This window comes from Eriocheir sinensis, chromosome 16 (genome assembly GCF_024679095.1).
Source record: "Eriocheir sinensis breed Jianghai 21 chromosome 16, ASM2467909v1, whole genome shotgun sequence".
Lineage (NCBI taxonomy): Eukaryota > Metazoa > Arthropoda > Malacostraca > Decapoda > Varunidae > Eriocheir > Eriocheir sinensis.
This window is the reverse complement of record NC_066524.1, coordinates 14,400,661-14,406,660: the sequence shown is the minus strand read 5'-3', so window position 1 is coordinate 14,406,660 and position 6,000 is coordinate 14,400,661. Positions and strand designations below refer to the sequence as shown.

Sequence of the window (6,000 nt, the reverse complement as noted above, 5' to 3'; positions counted from 1 at the left end):
AAAAAAAGAAGAAAAGAAAGAAAAAAGAAAAAGAAATGAGAAAAGACACGAGGATTCAAGACAAGTTTCCCTTTCACTGAGTTACCAAGAAAATTTTCACTCAAAGGACCACCGCTGGCCTCCGAGAAAGGGGGGAAAGGGGGGGGGGGCAGGAGGGGGAGGAGGGGAGGGGGAGGAAAAGTGGGGGAAGGAGGTACTTAAATGTCACTTAATATGCTTACTTTGACATCCAACTTCAAAGGTCTGGGTCGTGGTAGTCAGTCAGTCAGTCAGTCAGTCAGTCAGTCAGTCAGTCAGTCAGTCAGTCAGTCAATCAGTCATTCATTCATTTATTAGTTAGCCAGCCAGTCAGTCAGTCAGTCAATCAGTCAACCAGTCATTTATTCATTTATTAGTTAACCAGTCAGTCAGTCAGTTAGTCAGTCAGTCAGTTAGCCACTTCATTCACCAGTCAGTCAGTTAGCCCCTTCATTCACCAGTCAGTCATTCAGCCAATCAGTTAGTTAAGCTAGTCAGTCAAGTAGTTTATTAGTATGCCAGTCAACCATCAGTCATTCAGTCACTTAATCAGTCAGTCAGTCAGTCACTCACTCACTCACTCACTCATTAATTAACTTCATCGTGCATGGACCATTAGGAACAGTCCCCCTTTGAGCCGCCAATCACTCAGTCATTAGCCAGTCACCAGTCGCAGGGAGGGAGAGAGAGGAAGGGAGAGAAGAGAGTGGGAGATAGGAAAGGGAAGGAAGAAAGGAATGTGAGAAGAGTGAAGGTTGGGAGGCTGTGGGAAGGAGGAAAGGAAGGAAGGGAATTAAGGAAAAGAAGATAGGCAGGAGGAAGAAAGTGTAAGGAAGGGAGATAAATAAGAGAGAAGAAGGGAAAGGAGAAAGGTAGAGAGGGAGACAAGGAAGAGAAAAAGGAAAGTGAGGAAGTGTAAGAATGAGAAGAAGAGAAAGAGGGAAGGAGGGAAAAGGAGTGGAAGTGAATGAAGCGAGTATAAAAGAGAGAAGAAAAGAAGGAAGGGAGGCAAGGAGAGAGAGAGAAAGTAGAAGCCAGGGAAAGGTAAAAGGAAAGGAGGGAGAGAGAAGAAAGCAAAGGATAAGGAAGAAAAGGTGGAAAGATAGGAAGGGAGGAAAGAGAAGAAGGGAGGATGATAATGAGGAAGGAAAACAGGGAGGAAAGGAGGAGAGGTTTGGTAATAGAGTAAAATAGGAAGAGAGGGAAGGGAGGGAGGGAGGGAGGGAGGGAAAGTGAGGGAAGGGAGATAATAAATATAATTAATCATTTGCATCTAAATAGCATGATAGAAAACGGGGTAACACGGGTGACCACAACAGTTTTAGCGCTCCCTCCCCCCTACTCTCTCTCTCTCTCTCTCTCATTAAATGTCCTAATGATAATTTTTGACACTTATTAATGTGGTTAAGTGTTTGATGAGCCTGTTTGTGCGTCTGTCTGTCTGTCTATCTGTCAGTTTGTTTGCCTGTCTGTCTGTTTGTCTGTGTGTTTGTTGGTGTTTGTTTATGTGTCTGTGAACTTTTTTTTTTCGTAATTTATCTTCTTTGTGTCTCCTTCCTTTGTTTCTATTTCTTCTTTTCCTCCATTTCTTTTTTTCTTTCTCCTTTTCCTCTTCCTTCTCTTTCTTCCGTCTTTCATTTCTGTTTCTTCTTCTGATTATCCTTTTTCTTTCTCCTCCTCTTTCTTCTCGTTGGTATGTTTTGCTGTGTTTCCTCCTCCTCATTCTCCTTGTTCTCCTTCTCCTCGTCCTCCTTGTCATTGTCCTCCTCTTCCTCTTCCTCTTCCTCCTCGACAAATGTAAATTCATGCATTCTCTCTACTAATCCGATGTCCTCCTTGGAGTTAGGGACAAGAACTGAACGCGTAATCCGTCGTGACTTTACACTTGTCACGGATAAAGGGTATTCGCAGGAAGAGGAAGAGGAGGAAGAGGAGGAGAAGGAAGAGGAGGAAGAGGAAGAGTAGTAGTATTGGTAGGATGAGGAGGAGAAGGAGGAAGAGGAAGAGGAGGAAGAGGAGTTAGAGGAAGAGTAGTAGTATTGGTAGGAGGATGAGGAGGAGGAGGAAGAGGAAGAGGAGGAGGAAGAGGAAGAGGAGGAGGAGGAGGAGGAGGAGGAGGAGGAGGAGGAGGAGGAGGAGGAGGAGGAGGAGGAAGAGGAGGAGGAGGAGGAGGAAGAGTAACAGTATTGGTAGGATGAGGAGGAGGAAGAGGAAACAAATGCGGTTCAGACATCAGTAGGAGTTTCGTTTTCGAACCGAGTCACCCGCCGCTGCAACAAACTTCCTTCAATAAACTAGTCAGTGAAAAAAATAAACCGATAAACTCCTTCAAGCAAATCGTATTGACCGCCTTTTTTCCTTGTGTTAAGAGTGAAATAAACGACATCATGCGTTCACTAAATTAAGAAGTGGTTTTTTTTTGTCTTTTCTGCTGTTTGTTGCCTGCTTTTCCATGTATTCACCAAACAACAACAGCAACAACAACAACAACAACAACAACAACAACAACAACAAGCTCACGGAAAAAAAATAATATTGCCATCCAAGATCAATCACTTTTTACTCACATTTCAGAGAGGTGGAGGAGGAGGAGGAGGAGGAGGAGGAGGAGGAGGAGGAGGAGGAGGAGGAGAATAATCAATAATGCTCATTTGGGGAGGAGAAGGCTAATACACTCCATTGTACCAGGATAATGTGTGGGGGGGGGAGAGGGGGGAGGGGGAGGGAAGAGGAGGGGAGAGGGAGAGGGATGGATAGGTAGATGGAAGGGGTGAGGTGAGAGGGGAGAGAGAAAATGATGGAGGAAAGAAGGAAAGGAAGAGAGGAAGGGAGGAAAATTAGAGAGTGGAAGAGAGGAGATAAGGAAGAAAGAAAGGAAGAAAGAAAACAAAAAGAAAGAGAGAAAGAAGAAAAGGAGGAAAGAAGGAAGGAAAGGAAACGAAAGGAAAGGAAGGAACAGGATGGTAGGAAAAGAAGGAAGGAAGGAAAGGAAAGGAAAGGAAGGAGCAGGATGGTAGGAAAAGAAGGAAGGAAGGAAAGGAAAGGAAAGGAAGGGACAGAATGGTAGGAAAAGAAGAAAGGAAGGGAAAGGAAAGGAAAGGAAGGAACAGAATGGTAGGAAAAGAAGAAAGGAAGGGAAAGGAAAGGAAAGGAAGGAACAGGATGGCAAGAAAAGGAGGAAGGAAGGGAAAGGAAAGAAAAAAGGAAAGAGAGAAAGAAAGAAAGGAGGAGGAACAAAAGGAAGGAAAGGATTGAGGGACAGGGAAAGAAAGACTAGGAAGGAGAACATCAAAAAAAGCAATAAATAGGGAAGATAAAGAATGGAGAATAAAGAGGAGAGAAAAAAAGAGAAAGGAAAAAAAGATGCAGAAGAAAAGAGAAATAGAAAAGGAGGAAAAATGTACAGAAGTTAAAAAGAATAAGGAACAAAGAAGGAGAGAAAGAGAGAACAAAGAGAGAGGAAGGGAAGGAGAGAAGGAGAGAAGGAGATAACACGTGTATGAGAGGGAAGGAGAGAAGGATGAGAGGAAGGAAGGAAGGAAGAAGGGAAGGAAGGAAGGAAGAGAGGGGAGACTGTGACATGAAAGAGAGAGAGAGAGAGGAGAGGAGAGGAGAGGAGAGGAGAGAGAGGAGAGAGGAGGCGGAGGAAAACGAGAAAGAATAAATAAAGAATAGAATAGATAGACGAGCAGGAAATAGGAAGAGGAGGAGAAAGAGGAGAAGGAGAAGGAGGAGGAGGAGGAGGAGGAGGAGGAGGAGGAAGAGGAGGAGGAGGAGGCTTAACTTCTTTGTTTAGGAGAATGACAGACAGACGAAGTAAAGGAAAGAATGAGGAGGAAAGGACCAGAAGAAAAGAAGACAAAAAAGAAAAGAGAGAAAGAAGAAAGACGAGAATAAAGAGGAAGAAGTAAATAAGAAGGAGGAGGAGGAGGAGAAATAGTAAAAAGGAGGAAAGACAGAGGAGATGAAGGAAAAGAGAGAGAGAGAGAGAGAGAGAGAGAGAGAGAGAGAGAGAGAGAGAGAGAGAGAGAGAGAGAGAGAGAGAGAGAGAGAGAGAGAGAGAGAGAGAGAGAGAGAGAGAGAGAGAGAGAGAGAGAGAGAGAGAGAGAGAGAGAAAGGAGAGTTTAGTGATAGTAAATATAAAAGTAATAATGGATTGCTAAACTTGTCCGCCATAAGGCTAGACCAAGTTAGATCGAGCCTGTTTTAATGCAACCCAAGACGCCCTAAAACCTTGCCCTGTACCGGTGACTGCCTGGATAACTGTATGACTGGGTGACTGACTGGGTGACTGACTGGATGACTAAGTGACTGAGTGGATGACTGACTGGGTGACTAACGATCTGGGTGACTGACGAATTGGGTGACTAACTGGCCGGGTGAATGATTGAGTAAGTGACTGACTGGGTGACTGGCTGTGTGTATGTGATTGACTGGGTGATTGGCTGAATGACCGATTAGGTGACTGACTGAATGACTGACTGGCTGACTAACAGGTGATTGGGTGATTGACTGGATGACTGACTGGCTGACTGAGTGACTGACTGGATGACTGACTTGATGACTGACTGGGTCCCTGGATGACTGACCGGGTGGGTGACTGACTGCATGACTAACTGGTTGACTAACTGGATGAACAGATAACTGGGTGAATGTATGAAAGGTTTTGATGATTATGTTAACTGGATGTCTGTTAAGTGACTGTCAAATAAACTGGTTGAATGAATGACTTGACTAGGTTGGTTATGTATTTGAATGTTGTAGTAGTAGTAGTAGTAGTAGTAGTAATAATAGTAGTAGTAGTTTTAGTAATAGTAGTAGTTTCATTCTTCACTGATTCCATTTTCTCCAAACATTCATTATCTTATCTCTCCACCTCCTCCACCTCCTCCTCCTCCTCCTCCTCCTCTTCCCATTCTTCACGGTTAGTTACTCTTCATCAGTTCGAATTTTCCTCCTTTTTTTCCTCCTTTTTTCCCCCTCCTTTTTTTCCCCTTCAATTCCTCTTTGCTACTGGTCAACACGCGTCTGTAATTGTCTGTTTGTTCTGCCTCCTGATTGGACGTTCTTAGAGGCTCGTTCTCCGCTCTGATTGGCTGCTGAGAAACCTTTTTGTTCTGTATTTTTATGACGTTTTTTTACGTCTTTTTCTCGTCTTTTTCAATCGATTTTGTTTTCAATGTTATTTTTGTAGTTGTTTGGTTTGTAGGCATTCTCTCTCTCTCTCTCTCTCTCGTCCCCTCCCTATCACTTTCCATCTCACTTCCTCCAACTTGTCATCTTCTTCCTCCTCCTCCTCCTCCACAGGAAAGACATTGAATTACTTGAGAGAGTACAGCGCCGCGCCACGAAGATGATACCATCACTGAGGACGAAGCCCTATGAAGAGCGACTCGAGCGACTCAACCTCTTCACGTTGGAAAAGAGACGACTGCGGGGAGACATGATACAAGTCTTTAAGTACCTGAACAAGCTCAGCAACGTTGATCACTCCAAACTCTTCACGCTACAAACTAACCTGAGAACAAGAAACAACGGAAAAACAATTCAAGCAAAGCGATGCAATACCGACATCGGCAGGAGTTATTTCTCGAATAGAGTTGTTCGCCACTGGAACAGCCTTCCTGCAGAAGTGGTTAGCGCAGAGACCATCAACTCCTTCAAGAAACGCAACGCCACTTTGCTGCATCGGGAGTGAGCTGAACGTTCCCAAGAGTAGATACACAAGTGCTTTAATCCTTCCCTGCAAGCCACTTCTATGACAAACGGATTGATTAAATCACTGAACGCAGGCAGCCCAGTAATGAGCCAACAGGCTTTCTGCTGCCTGCTAGTTCATGTTTCCTCCATGTTTCCATGTTTCCTCCTCCTCCTCCTCCTCCTCCTCCTCCTCCTCCTATTCATATTTTCCTTCCTCTTCTCCGTTCTTCCCTCCTTCCCTTCTTCCCTCCGTGTTGTATGTATTCCCTTCCTTCCTCCTCT

At 44.4% G+C, this 6,000-nt stretch overlaps 1 protein-coding gene across 1 annotated transcript in view; it reads right to left on the bottom strand.

Moving 5' to 3' along the window:
* The window catches only part of LOC126999337 (fibroblast growth factor receptor-like 1), a 139,858-nt gene that overhangs the window by 39,896 nt on the left and 93,962 nt on the right, over positions 1-6,000 (bottom strand). The gene's annotated exons all lie outside the window — the stretch shown is intronic.